The sequence below is a fragment of the Rhagoletis pomonella genome, unplaced genomic scaffold (genome assembly GCF_013731165.1).
Source record: "Rhagoletis pomonella isolate Grant_MI unplaced genomic scaffold, Rhpom_1.0 Rhpom_scaffold_00358, whole genome shotgun sequence".
NCBI classification, from domain to species: domain Eukaryota; kingdom Metazoa; phylum Arthropoda; class Insecta; order Diptera; family Tephritidae; genus Rhagoletis; species Rhagoletis pomonella.
In genome coordinates this window covers 36,005-51,101 of record NW_023458912.1, presented here as the reverse complement: position 1 = coordinate 51,101, position 15,097 = coordinate 36,005, and the positions used below count along the sequence as shown (strand labels likewise).

Below are 15,097 nucleotides of genomic sequence, written 5' to 3'. Positions count from 1 at the left end.
TCATTTACAATTGACGCTTTCTCATTTACAATTGACTATTCTCATTTACAATTGACTCTTTCGCATTTACAACTGGAAATGGTGTAGAGGTACATGGTGCATGTCTGTTTTAGTTATGGGAAAATTACACTCCTGTAAAAAAAAATTTACAGTTTTACTTAAAAATATCAAGTCTAAAGTGCGACCAAGTTTATTGGAAAAACAATTAATTTGCATGAGATCTATACTTAAAAACTACTAGATACATTTCACTTTTGCTATTAACATCACACGCAATGAGAGCTGATTTGGAAATGGTGCGCGACCAATTAACATTGCAGAGGTTAAGTCACCCAGCACGCAAAGATGATCACCTCCTACTGTATTCAAAGCGAGAGATGTAATGTTGTCGACATGTGCTGTGTAAATGCTGTGGCTACTATTTGGCGGAATATACGAGGCAGCAACAAGGGAGTCGGAACTACCATGAATTCTAACACACAGTTGGTCGAGTAGCGCATTTTGATTTTCAAGCTCAATAGTAGAAGCATGGTGCTTACATTGCACAGCGATAAGAACGCCCCCACCTCTCGCTAAGCCAGTTAGAGTGGAGTTTCTATCTTTACGAAAGACATTGTAAAGGTTAGAGTCGAAATACTCATCACTGTAGAAGTTTTCATTCAGCCAAGTCTCAATGATTACTATAACGTCGTATTCAAGATGAGAACTAAACAACCGCACAAGCTGTGATTTAGTTCTTAGTCCAGAAATGTTTTGCATGTAGATTTTCAGGCGGCAATGTTCTCTGCTTGGCCGTCGGTTGAAGCTCCTCGTTTTTTTGGAAAAAAGCGAAAAGGGCGTACAACTACGTTAGCAGGCCACAGCTCAGGCAGTAATAGCTTCGAGTATGAATTTACATGTACGCCCAGTTTGAAATTAATACTTTTGAGAGTACTAGCGTGGACACCTTTCTTAACAAGGTTGTAGCAAAACATCGAATTCTTATCGATACCAGTGCGATTTGAGATAAACTCTTTAACCATATCAGCCGTGACTGAATTTGAAAAGGGCGAAAGATGAAGCCATTTATAACGTTCGGCTACTGCATGCTCAGTGTTAGAGTTCGAACCAACAAAAAGTTGTTTAATATTAGTTTTCCTTTTGTTTTCGACATTCTTTCCGTTTGAGTTGGGCGATCGCGAATCGGCTGTATTATTGTTATTGACAACATTTTCACTTGTTTTGTTTTGAGAGTTAGGGCAACGCGAAGTAGAAGAAGCAATAGGTGCAGTTTGCTCATTATTAGTTTTCCTTTTGTTTTCGACATTCTTTCCATTTGAGCTGGGCGATCGCGAATCGGCTGTATTATTGTTATTGAAAACATTTTCACTTGTTTTGTGTATAGAGTTAGGGCAACGCGAAGTAGTAGAAGCAATAGGTGCAGTTTGCTCAGCGGGGACAGCAGCAGGCAGAAGAGGCGTTTTTGCGTTAGCTAATCGAGGGCTTATATTCAATACCCTCTATCTGCAAAAACTCAATTTTTCAGGAGAGCAAAAAAACTGTTTTGGCAGCTGTTTTTAAAAGTGTTAATAATTTTAAGTACACACGCATGTCTTAAATATTCACGCAATATACTAAAACTAGTTTTTTACTTTTAATTCATTTAATTTTAGTTTAAAGATCAGATAGAGGTTATTGCAATTCGAATTATAACTATTTATATAGAAAAATTTGCTGATAGAGGGTTTTGCAGAATAATGAAAATGTCAGTTCTTTAGACGTAAATACTATGTTAAACTAAGATTTTAATGCAGAAATCATAGGTGTGAAAATTCGTTCCCTTCTATTCCGATGTGCCCAGGTAACCACATAATTTTAAATGTGTTTTTGTGTCAAGAGTATTTCACGTGATTTCGAAATTATATGAGAATCATTAGCACTGTTAAAAGAGGCTTCGCTGGCTGGTTTACTGTCCGTTCAGATGAGGAAATTTCCTTCGTTTATAGAGGCGAAACGTACAGCTGATTCGGCTGTAAATGCCGAGCAGTACGGGGGAAAAGCACTGAAGACAATTGTAACACCCAGCCCTTTTGTTACCACCATATCAGGAACCGTCTGTGAAAATAAGCTCCCAGGTAATTTATGAGTATCAAACTGGGCAAATGCCCTTGCGGTAGAGTTTTTACTTTAGTAAGCATCGGATGATGTCGAAATCTTTGATGTAGCTTAATATACGAAATAAAGGTGATTGCTTGCTACATCGGTTTTTTTGTTGAAAGCAGGATTCGACGTGAGAGATAGCTGTTATTGGCGAGGTGGGAAATGCACGGATGCTTTTTCTCCTCTGCTACATAGTAAGGTGTTTCTAGCAATTTAAGATGTTTTTTTGCGCAGTGTCCATAAATTACGAGCCCAAAGTCAACTTTTACATAATGACAGTTCTGCTTGAAAGTAGGTTTATTGTAAAAAATCATTCCAAATATTTTCAATGTATCAGTATAGGGGAGGGGTGTTAGACAAGGAGAGGGTTGGATGTATGTATTTATTTGTATTTTCTGCATATGTGAAAAAATTACTTTTTCAGCTTAAATCTGAGCTCCTGAAGATTTGGACCAATTGATTAGATCGTTTAGTATGTTAGAAGTCAAGTCCTTAGTCTTAGAAAAAATTAAAATATCATTAGCGTATTTAGTTTGGCAATAGGAATAATAATAGCAGTTTCCCACTCTTGATGATATAACCCTTGAAATAAAATGTAGTTATGGAGTTTAATGACTCTATGTTTGATGGGATACGGATGATTTTTTAGAACGGGGTACGGGATTTTGTCTGCACCAGGGCTTTTGCCTGTCATCGAAGAGATGGTTGGTCAAACTCTTAAATAGATATGAGTAAGAGAGAATTGTGGGAATCTTCGGACCAAGTGGAGGCAAATAAACATATACACATCGCTCATTTACTTTAGTAGTGTCATAATCCAAAAAATACAAATTTTGAGTTGAGTATGCAGAAATTATCGCTACGTCTTTTTCTATTTCGTGTAAAAATATCATAGCTGTATCGATTAAGCCCTGTATGCAGCTCTCAAGAAAACGGTCCAGAAAAAATTGCCATTATTTCGCGTGTGTGTCCAAGGAATTTTGACATTTTTTGATACTTCACAGCCTGTTGCCTCACTCTTTCCTCAAGAAATAATGGAACGGGCATATATTTCTGTTGCAAAACTGGGTTGCCTTATGCTCTTTCTTCACAAAAAACTTTAGAAAACCGTAGTAGAAAGCGTAGTAAATTTCTTAAGATCTGCGTACTGCCTTAAGGAAATTTGACTCAAGAAAATTTCTTAGCCATTTCTTGTACGTCATTTTATATGGAGTTTTTGCTTTTCTTGAGAGCTGCATACAGGCCTTTACCAGAATCTCACTAGAATAAAATATGTATTCATTTTAAGTATCGGCGTATATGTAAATTCAAAACTTTAAAGCCGTCCTTCTCGGGTTTTGATTTTTTGAGTTATGACATTATTGTAGTAAATGAGCGGACATGTATATACCTGTAAGCTACCGGCCAAACCCGATCTTAGAATAAACTATTTTTGTAACTCTCATCATCAGTCCAACTGAAGCTACGCAGTCCACAAGATTTGGTTTCGGTTGGACATCGCATTAGGTAGAACAAGTTTAGCCTGGGCAAAACTAGTTTGACCTAAGATCGGATTTTACCGGAACATATACATACATGCATCGGCACATGTAACTTACTCAGTCTTTATTTGACCTGCCACAAAAAAAATGGTAATGAAAACGATTTTCCAGGAAAATTGTATAGATAGAGGATTTTGCTTTTGTAACAAAATGTTATTGCAGATAGTGGATTTTTCAAAATGAGAATATAATACCATAAAAGCAAAATTTTAAGTTTGGCATTATTGTCATGGCTGAAGGATAAATAAGAGCTCACGTTACCATCAAAAACTCATTTTCATCAAAATTGTAGATAGAGGGTATTGAATATAAGCCCTCGTAATGCTGATTGAGAGGAGTCAGAAGCAGCAGCAGCAGCATTACCATATGATAACGGCAGCAATTTATCTACGGCATCATCAGCAGCAGGCAAAGAACCAGTAGTAGAGTGATGTTTATTCTCAGGGACAGGTAGCGGCGACGGCGGCTTAAGAGAGCCAGATTTTATGTCGTTGCAGGGCAGAGATACATTTTTTCTTAAGTGTGTGACGTTTTGGGACAACATACCAACGGCAGGCGCGAGATTGTTTTCAAATAACGTTTTCTGAACAGACTGAAGTTGTTCTTGTAACCCCTCCACTTTTTTTATAAGCAGCAACTTGTCCTCATGAAGAGCATTGATTAATGAGAGAGCTTTTTGATGATCAGCTCTTAAAGCAGCGATTTCAGCGAACAGTTTGCATTATATCAGAGACATTACCTTTCTGCTTCTCAAGCCCAGTTCCGATAGTTTCTTGTTGTTGGGAAGTGAGCATGGGAGAAGTGCATTGAACTTGCGAGCGTTGGGAGTGCATTTCGAATGCATTACGATTTTCGGTATTCTTTTTTTTTTTGCACTTTGCGGTTTTGTGGCTGAGTTTATGCACTCATACTGCCAGGGTGATTACGATTTGACAGATTATTCCTCTTAATTGGTTACGTGTTGCCTCTTGCGTATTATTTGCAATTTTTTAACTGATGTGCTTTTGAGCGCCAGCCGCCAACTGGAGAGCAATATTTATTGCTTAAACGAACGCCTCATTGAAGCGTTTTGATTCTGATATTGGATCGTGTTAAATTGATTGATATACACATCCGCCGAGTTTATCGAGCTGGTTGATCGGTTTCGTTATATTTTTCGATAATCTGCATGGTAGTTGAGTTGATTGCTGTGTTTCTTGCTGGTTTTCTGGCTCAAGACCTGTTTGTTGCGATGAGATTGATTTCTTCTGGCAGTTGACTTTTAGCGAAAAGGCTGTGTGAGCGTTGACAGCCTTTGATCTACTTGAACGTGACGATATGGTTCTTTCGTTGTTTTGAACGGCCGTTTAAATTTGTTATTTTTAGTTTTGGTTATAGTGATTGTTTATGTTTAGTTATCATATTATAATGTTATGTAGCATTTAAAAATGCTGTTTTTAGCACTGAAAAGTGCTCGACTACTTATTCTGTCTTCGTGTTGAGTTGGTTGTTTCTTGGTGAGTTGTTCTTTTTTACTTTTAATTGTTTATATCATTTCTTTTTTACACTTTTTTAGATGCTGATTTCAGCTTCCCTAATGAATTTACATAACTCTATAAGTGCTCTGGTGTCGCGTTTTTTGAGAATATGATGGAGGTTTTCAAATTCGTTAAAGATATCATATTTTTCCCTAATGGAGTTGTGTTTCCCACATTCAAAAATGGCATGGATGTAGTTGTCGGTTGCTTGGCAGCTCTGACAACGATCAGATTCACTTGCCCCAATTTTATGTAAGTATACTCTGTCATAGGTGTGTCCCGTGAGTAGTCTGTTTATTGTCTTTATGTCTCTAGCTTCCATTTTGGACTTAATATACCACGGATCGCTTGTAATCTCTGGGAAGTATTCAGCAAACAGTTTGCCCTTCTCCCTTGCAGTTTGGCGGCACCTATCATTCCAATTTTTCCTTAGTTCCTCATTGATTTTTCTGATTGCTTCCTCAGGAGTTAGGCTCACATTTAAAGGAGCGCCAACTTCTAAGGCTGTTTTTGCCATTTCATCCACAGTCTCATTAATTTGTATTCCCACATGGCTCGGAGTCCATGTTAGGACACAGTTTATTCCCCCCTTACTTAGGCGTTTGTGTATGCGAGCTACTATGTAGTTATTGGACTTTTCTTTCTCTATCCAATTGCATGCTACTAAACTGTCAGTGAAAATTGCGATGTTCTTCAACCCGTCCTCAACAGCAATGTCCACTGCCTTGGCAATAGCCCATGCTTCTGCAAAGGCCGAGGAAGTTTTAAAGTTGATCTTGAAAAAAAATTTTTGATTATGTGTGACATTATATACTCCACATCCCATGGCTGTTTCGCCCCCTGAAGCATCAGTTGCAAAGATAGAAAATTTGTTGTTCTTGTAAAAGTCAATCTTTTGATTATATTCTGCCTTAAATTGTTCTTTGGTCGTATCTTTTTTCCTTAGCTCGGGTTTCGCCAATACTGTCATACCTACGCTTTTTTGGAAGGTGCAGTCTGTATCAATTTTATCGAAAGTATTTTTGAATTCGTGATATATTAAGCTATAACTGGATTCTGGGTAGAAATCCTTTTTTACGCTGTTGAAGAGAGTCGGATTGTCAAACATTATCTTCACTAACTCCCTACTAGTTAGATATTTACCCCTCTCCAGAGGTTCAAGTTCATTTGCTAAAACATATATAGTGTGAACTGGAGTTGAAGGTGTAAGGCATACGCTAGGCTAGACATCTACGTAAGGTGGCATTCTGAAAAGTCATAATTTTCTTGTTTATTGTTTTCGGTATCCTTGCAGCCGTGGTTCTTGCAACTTCGACCTTGGACCTAATGAAGCTTTTATATAGGTTAACAGCCACTTTTGGTGTTATACCTGTTTTCACTGGAGTAAGACATTTCAAGAAGTTTTCGTTTTTCTTTGTGTCATTCACTAACCTTTGGAAGTGCGGGCCTACCGTCAGCGACGAGTTTATAGTTCTACCAATGAATTTAATTTGTCTCACTTGTTCAATAGGGATTTCATTTATTTTGATTTGTACATCTTGCCTATTACTTTTAGCGATGTACATTAGCTTAGTTTTTTGTATGTTGAACGACAAATTTAGTTTGGTACAAATATCATAAAATTGTTTGGCCTTCTGCTCAAGGTTTTGTCTCACCATGTCACAATTGCTTCCGTGCGATAGGATCAGAAAGTCATCTGCAAACTGATAGATGTCTGTCCCTGAGTCCCCAATACTGTGTAGTTCTTTTGTATATAAATTAAAGAGTAGCGGCGATAGACAGCTGCCCTGTGGCAGGCCATCTTCTATTATTATGGACTCCTTGCCCAGGTGCAGAATTCTTTTGCCAAAGAAATCAATAATCCATTTTATATACGTATCTGGTATTTCAAAGTTCCCTAGCAGGCTCTGCAGCTTACCTAGGGTAACACAGTTGTAGGCATTGCTTATGTCAAGCGTCAGAACTACTGCCTTTTTGCCTGCATGTTTTAAGCTGGCAACTTTATGTAGAAAATCATTGATACACATTGCCGCAGACTTTCCTTTCCTATACGCATACGATCTCTCTGGATAAATATTTTTGTCGTTTAAAAAGCCTTCCAGTCTGCCTTTAATCATGAGGTTTATAGACTTAACTAGCACCGATATAAGTGAAATTGGACGGAAATTCTTATAGTCACTTAGGTCTTTGTTTGCCTTAGGGATTGGGACGATTCTTACCTTACGCCAAGAGTCATTAATTTCACACTTGGCGAAGGCATCATTTAGTGCAGTTAGTAAATTTTTTGTCGCTGTTTCCGGCAAGGATCGAAGCATTTCATATGTGATCTGATCACACCCACCCGCGGACCTTTTAGTCTTATTTTTAAGTACACCTTTGAGCTCGTTGTCCTCAAACATAGGAACTTTGTCTGCGCAAGCAACTTTCCGCTCTACTTTTTCTTTTGTATCGTCTTCATCACTCACCTGATTTTTTAGGTGTTGAAGGTACAAAGCGTCATTGGTATCGTCCCACGGTTGCTTAGACTCAGTGGATCCGGCACCTTTCATATTTTTGACAAATTTCCATGCTTCTCTAGTATTTGGGTGACTATTGAGGAGGTTTAGGTTCTTGTTGTAACTTTCTTTTTTGGCTTCTTCTACCGCATTTTTCCAATTTTCCTTGGCTTCAGTCGCAGCTCTTAAGTTTTGAGCAGTCGGGTATTTGTTGCACTTTTTTGTCGCGGCCAATTGCAGCCTAAAGAGCTTTTCCAACCCTTTGTGCCACCAGAACTTAGGGCGTCGAGAATCTTTGATCTCAAAGGTGGACGCTTTAATTTCATTAGTTAAAATATTTTCAATTTGTTTGATGTCTGTGTCAAGCTGGACAGTACCTAGATCGCTAAGCAATTTTCTTTTGGCAAGGAACGTGGATTTTTTTGTTTCAATCTGGTCGAAGCTTATTACAATTGGGTAATGGTGGCTGCCACCCAGTTGACAGGGGACCACCTCCCAGTTTGCCGATGATGTGATGTTCGTGAAGGTCAGATCCAAGACTGATCCCCTAGTAGCTTGCAGATCTGCTTTAAAGGTTATTGATCGATTGTTAAGACAGTAAAAGCTGGAGTTATTTATAAAGTTTTTAAGCCAGTTACCTCTGCTAGACTCAAAGAAATCGCCCCATTCATGTGCTCTGGCATTGAAATCCCCACATACCAATACATTTTTGTACACTTCCAATGTACCAAAAAGTTTATTGATTGTTTCTTTGAACTCTCCCACGCTTAAGGAGGGCTCAAAGTAGACCGCACATATCACTAGGTTCCGTGGAAGGTTGCATGTTTGCACAATGCATATATCGTGGCTTGAATCAAAAATAATCTTACGAAATTTGATGGATTTTCTTAAGCCGATGGCTACCCCACCATATCCATCATTTCTGTTTTTCTTGACCATATTAAAGTTTACAATGTTTTTCTTGAGATCATTTTCGTTCTGAGTAAAAGTTTCACTCAGGCAGAAAATGTCCACGTTATAGTTGTTTGCATAATATTCAATATGGTTAATGTTTTTCCTAAGAGACTGACAGTTATGTTGTAGTATCTTCATATTGTTCAAGGGTAGAAAGTGGGTTACTTGTAATAAATTTGTGGTCTAGATCTAAGCAGAATTTCTTTAGTCTCTGATCAAAATGATCAAATGCAGTTACACCTGCCTGAAAGTCGATCCTTCTAAAGGCGTCACTTGCAAATTTTATCATCTCTGCAACTAATTTCTCCATTTCGGATACGATGTGTATGTTTTATTTTCTTAATGCTACCCCATAGGCTTCAATTGACGCATTTTTCCGTTTGGCTTTAGCCTCCGCACTTTTTTCTTCATTTGCCTTAGTGACTTTATTTTTGGATGACTGGCTAGTTCTGTATTGCTTACGCCTAAGTATAGCTGCATAGTTTCTTGGCGTTAAGATTCCGTTAACTTCCGCATCCCTATCTTTTAAAGCATCTGAAGATTGACCCAAAGCAGGGAAATCTTCATCGTCTAGCAGCCTAAACCTATTCGATGCAAAAGGTGTATAAGTCTTTATTACCTCCCTCCTAGTTAGCTTTTTAATTGTCATAATCTTACTGATTCCCTCTTCCTTCTCCCACTTGGAGCATTTATTTTTTTCATTTGCCAAGTGATTGGTCTCCCCACACAGAATACACTTGGCATTACTGCACCCTTGCTCACAGCCCCCTTGGTTTCCACACTTTAAACATCTTTTGTTGGCCCTACAGGCTTTTCCTGTGTGCCCTAACCTGCCGCAGTTAAAACACTGCCTTATGTAGGGATAGAAGTACTCAACTTCGATAATGGTGTGGTTAAGCTTGATTTCTTTGGGTAGGTTATTTGAGGCAAAGCCAATTTTGGCAGTATAGGTCGGAATTCTGTTTTCACTTTCACGACTCTCACGTCTCATAAATCTTTGTACTGAAGTTATTTTCACATCAGAGATTGCCTCATTTTTTATTTCCTCTTCTGTGATCTCCAGGGGTATGTCCCTAATCACCCCATAGGTTTCAATAAATGCTCTGGGGATAAAGGCCCTCATTTGCATTTCCTTTAACTTTTCATTTACCAAAATCTCATTTGCCGATTTAATGCTTGTTATACCTAGCTTGTAGAGCGTGACCCCAATTGCTTTGATTGTGTCAATGTCTTCTAAACCCAAATCTTTGATCATGCTCCACAGATATAACCCATTCCTTATTCTCGTGTTCCTAACTAACTCCGATTTTGATGTATCGATTAAGACGTATATTTCCCCTTTATGGTCGTGTGGATAAAGAATAGTTTCATTTTTATTATTTTGGCGCATTTCATCATGCCCCTTACTAATGTCATTTCCTACTGACAGGTTTTGTTTCCCGCCATTTGCTTTTGCCATTTTTTTGATTTCCCTCTCCTACTTCTGTTTGTCTGCCTAATACCGTTTTATCCTGTACGTCATGTAAGTCATAGCTTTCATGTATGTTGTATACATGAGCGTGATTTTCATTCCTAACCTCATGGTTAGAATTGTTGGCAGGACTGCCGGTTGCCGCCATACCACTCATACCACTATTATTACTAAGCACATGGTCGTCAATTTGTTCCATGTAAGCCCAGCTCTGCATTTCAGCGTCACCTGCTACATGGCCACTGTTATTGAAAGGATTAGAGTTTGGTTTAATCTGACTCATTTGCACTTCCATTTGCCCAGGAATCCGCACGTCTTCCTCATTGTCTCTTCTTTTCTTTTTCCTGACTCTTGACCTTGACCTGGAGGATCCCTCCCGGTCAGACCCCGCCATGGTAGCAGATGACGCTGCCACGCCACGCCACACAACTATTGTCAGGTATTTTTTTTAATAAAAAAAAAAAACACAACTCCACACAAAATTTAGAAACGAAAAATATGATACTCACAAATTATCTATGTAGATAGCTCAACACCAAAGATCACTTTAGCACAGTAAATTATTTTTAGTATTTTTTCTCCAACTCACCAGCACAGAAAAAACCACCTTTCCCACTCGGACGTTGAATAAGAAGTGATTTTCGGTATTCGATGATGTTTTAGCGGCAGCGCTAATCAGCGGGGGCGAGCGAACACAACGCTCAATAATACACTACAATAAGAAAAAAATAAATTATTGGATTCCAAAAAGGTCAATATGTGCGCGTTTTGCAAAGCTAAAATTTTTTACTTCGTCTAATCTTCGGTTTTTAACTATTCTATACCATTTCTACGAAAAGTGGTTTTTCCCCATATAAAATACATGGAAAACTTTGGGCGCTTTGAGCGACCTCTAAATATTTTTTGATTTCAAAATAAAAAATAAGGGTATATTTTTTCGGTATAGAACAATCCTAGGGGGTGAGAGCATAAAAATTCCGACTTTACTTTTTCACATGCATTTTTGGACCACCCTAATTTACATACTGATGCATATATTTTCTATTGCTCGATGCGAAGCCCATGAATTTTATCAATTTTAGCGATAAATAATTAATAAAACTGTTTAATGTAATTAATTAAAATTTTTACAGGCATTCTTATTTGTTTCGAGATATACTCATTGAGTGAAAGCGGAGTATATATAGCTTTAAATAAACTACCAAAAAAGATCACAGATTAGAATGGAAATACCTTTCACCTTACTGCAATGGTGGCATATGAAGGTGAAGAAATTCAGCACTCACCTGAGGACAAGGGCCATTATACGGCAATTTGTTTTCCACGGAAATTAGCAGGGCACGCGATATTTTTAAAAATATGTCTGCGCCAAGATTATTCTTTTCACGGCTAAACAACGGATAATTTACAGAAAATTATCAAATAGTTAGTTTGGGTTTAGCTGGTTTCCTTAATTGGTTTTCAGATATTTTTACAATATTTTTTAAAATATGTCCGCGGCAAAATTATTCTTTTCACCGATAGTTTACGGATAAATAATTAACGGCAAATTATCCGATAGGAATTTTTGCTTTGTGAAAAACTTGGTTTTTTGAAGGTGTCGAAGCGATATTTTTTAAAGACAAGCCTGCGAAAAAATTTGAAGTCCCACGGATAAACAACGGATAATTTACGGCAATTTATCGAATATTTAGTTTGGGTTAATGAAAACGAAAATAGAATAGAATATACGCAAAAAAGTACATATGTTGAGTTTAAGAAAATGAGCCTCATCGAAATAATAGTAGAATTTATGTGAAATTTAGCACGGATTTCGATAAAAGAAATACTAATATTTGAAAAATATATTAAGTTATAGCAAAATATTTAGTAACGAAATATCATATACTTTATGGATTAAGCGAATAAAATTCGCAACACAAGCTGTGACGATTAGATTTCGACAGTGCGACATAAGCCAACATGGGGTGTATTCGAGCTCCAACTAATGCGGCAGTGCTAAAAGAAGTCCGTTATGTCACGATTGAACCACGTCTCTGTCACACAGATAACATCAAAGGATGAATCACCAAACACGTCGCTAACGTAATCTAACTTTTCGGATGTCAGGCTCCGAGCATTAAAATGGACTATGTTAAAACCTCTGTACCGGTTGCACAAAATATTAATCAGTAATTTATGGTTTTCCTCAACACTGGGGACCGATTTTTTAATCCATCATAACTCTTTATAAACGGGACAGCTGCAAGTATCCTGTAGTCAAATGTACTAGTTGCAAACTACCTCACAACTATTATGAACCGCATGCCCAACTAGTCAGCCAACTATCTTTTTTTCCATGCAATCAACTGGTATTTTTAACATGGGGATGTCCTACGAGATGGCAATTGTCAGATTTCGATCAGAAATATACCAGTCTCATACTAGTTTAAAAAAAGGGGACAATACTAGTCCAATTATGGACCAAAACCACTACTTTCGATGTCAAAAATATACAACGAATTCAAGAATATACAATAAAAAACTTTTGATACATGTACATTTTAATACATTACACATTTTTATTTAGCAGCCTTAGATTTGCCAATAATTAGTGTTAAATTTTTTTAGTATAAATAAATAGGAAAAATAAATACATACATATTTCAAACTTTCGAACATAAATTTAAATGCATTTTCCATTAAATTAAAAGTAAAAGCTTTAAGGTACAATAAATACTATATTTTTTATCTTTTTTAATAATATTGAATATGGAAAAGAAAACATTTTAGTTGAAAATAAAACGAATACTTTAGTGAATTTTTGAGTGCACTAAAATAAAAATATAAGTTTTCATTAAAATAAATTAAATTCATTAACTATTTCAGTCGTTTATTTTTAAAAATTTTTAAAAGTAATAAATAATGTTTAAAATTTGAGATTTGGATAAGAATAAAATAAATCAATAATTCAAGCAGTGATTAATATTTTTAATTTTTGTCTCTACTTTTGCTTGTTGATTGATAACACTGGTCGACGGCCAAAATTTACCAGAGACGCCGTTATGAAATTCGTATGTAAAATCACCCCCTGAGGCCGAAAATCAAGGTTATTTTTAATTTTATGGTACCGTTTTTGAGATATTTGCAATTTACCGTTTTTGCAAAAAAAAAAAACATTGGGTCCACTTAATCATATATATCTAAAGAACGAATTAAGCAATTCCAAAACGGTTTGAAGCTTTTAAAAGGTAATAAAATTTTCTAAAAAGCTGTGCATACAACACTTTTTGCTAGGCCCTGTAGATTCAAAGATAACGAACAATCATTACCGATTTTTTCAATTTTTTTTGTAAAAATATAAAAAAAATTGTAGTTTGCGGGGAAGGATCTCGAAAACCTTTTATTTTTTTGCAGATTTTTTTTTTCTCCCTAAGCTCTGTTATATTACAAAAAAAATAAGGTATCATCGAAGAAAATCGATGCAAAACTACGTAAGTTATAAGCGATCAAATAAAAATACCCAGGTTGCGCAATTTCAACGTATACCTCAAAACGTATGTATGGTATAAAGAAGAGTGAAATATCTAGCTATGCTCTGTTTCTATCGAGTTAAAAGTTCAATTTATGAATGAAATTACCCATATTTTTAACTTTTTTTTTTAAATTTATTTATGTTTATACTATATTATAACAATCTTTATCTGAATTTGATTTTACTATGTTGTCGAAATAATTATGTATTCTACTTTGACGCTTATTCAGTTTAGGATTGGTTTCTCTTATGAGAAACCAGCAGTAATCACCCATCATTGCGACGTCCCAGAATCCTTGATATCGATTCTCAATTAATTTCATTTGCTGATGAAACCTTTCGCCATGTTCATCACTTTCGTCGCCAAGATTTGCCGGAAAAAAGCTCAAATGTGAGTGGAGAAAGTGAATTTTTAAAGACATATTTACGCCCATTTTCGCATAATTATTGATTAGGTCGTTCACTATCTGCTCGTAGTTAGGGCTTTTGTGTCTACCGAGAAAAGAAGCAACGGCCTTTTCAAAGGATTCCCACGCTGCTGCCTTAACTGATGAGAGTAGTCCTTTGAATTGATTATTGTTGATCAACTTTCTTATTTGTGGTCCAACAAAAATACCTTCCTTTATCTTGGCTTGAGAAATATCTGGAAAAACTGTTTTCAAATAGTCGAATGCTTCGCCTTCTTTGTCCAAAGCCTTAACAAAGTTTTTAATGAGACCGAGCTTGATGTGTAAGGGTGGAAGTATGATTTTCTCTTTCTTGACAAGAGGGGTGTATTTGATGTTATCCACACCAACGGTAAACTCGACTCTTTCCGGCCAATCCTTTCTGACGTAGTGGTCCTTACGAGCTCGGCTATCCCACTTGCAGAGGAAGCAGCAGTGCTTGGTGTAGCCACTTTGTAGACCGCATAGCATTGCAACGACTTTGAGATCAGAACATATTTTCCAATCATGCTCTTCATATTTGATAAATTTGAGTATTTTTTGCATTTCCTCGTAGGTTTCCTTTGTATTTACTGCATGTGCAATCGGGATAGAAGGCTTTTTGTTACCAATATGCAATAATACAGCCTTCAAACTCAGTTTATTGCCGTCTATGAACAATCGCCACTCTTTTGAATCATATGTTTGACCAAACTCTTTGAATAAACCAGGGATGTCGTTGCAGTAGCATATACTGTCTTTCTTGGTATAGTGTTTGGAAAATGGTTCGTGACGAGTTCTACTATATGTCACCTTAACATCGGATGACACAAATTTAAATTGTTGCATACGAGAAGTGTGGATCTCGGCCTTTTCCTTGGATAGTTCCAAATCTCTTATCCAATCATTAAGTTGTGCTTGTGACAGAACGTTTCTTTCGTTTTCCATGCGAAATTCAGTACAACTTGATCCCCCGCACTCAGATGTTACTGTTGACAATGGAACTGGATCCGCAACTGCCGTTGAATGTAGTACTGGTAA

At 36.9% G+C, this 15,097-nt stretch overlaps 1 protein-coding gene across 1 annotated transcript in view; it reads right to left on the bottom strand.

Annotated features, from left to right (window-relative positions):
- The window catches only part of LOC118750686, a 39,680-nt gene extending 28,858 nt beyond the window's left edge, over positions 1-10,822 (bottom strand). Inside the window, exon 1 of the mRNA XM_036485418.1 lies at positions 10,707-10,822. The gene's annotated coding sequence lies outside the window, so the exon portion shown is untranslated. The remainder of the gene's footprint in view (positions 1-10,706) is intronic.
- Between the last annotated feature and the right edge of the window lie 4,275 nt (positions 10,823-15,097).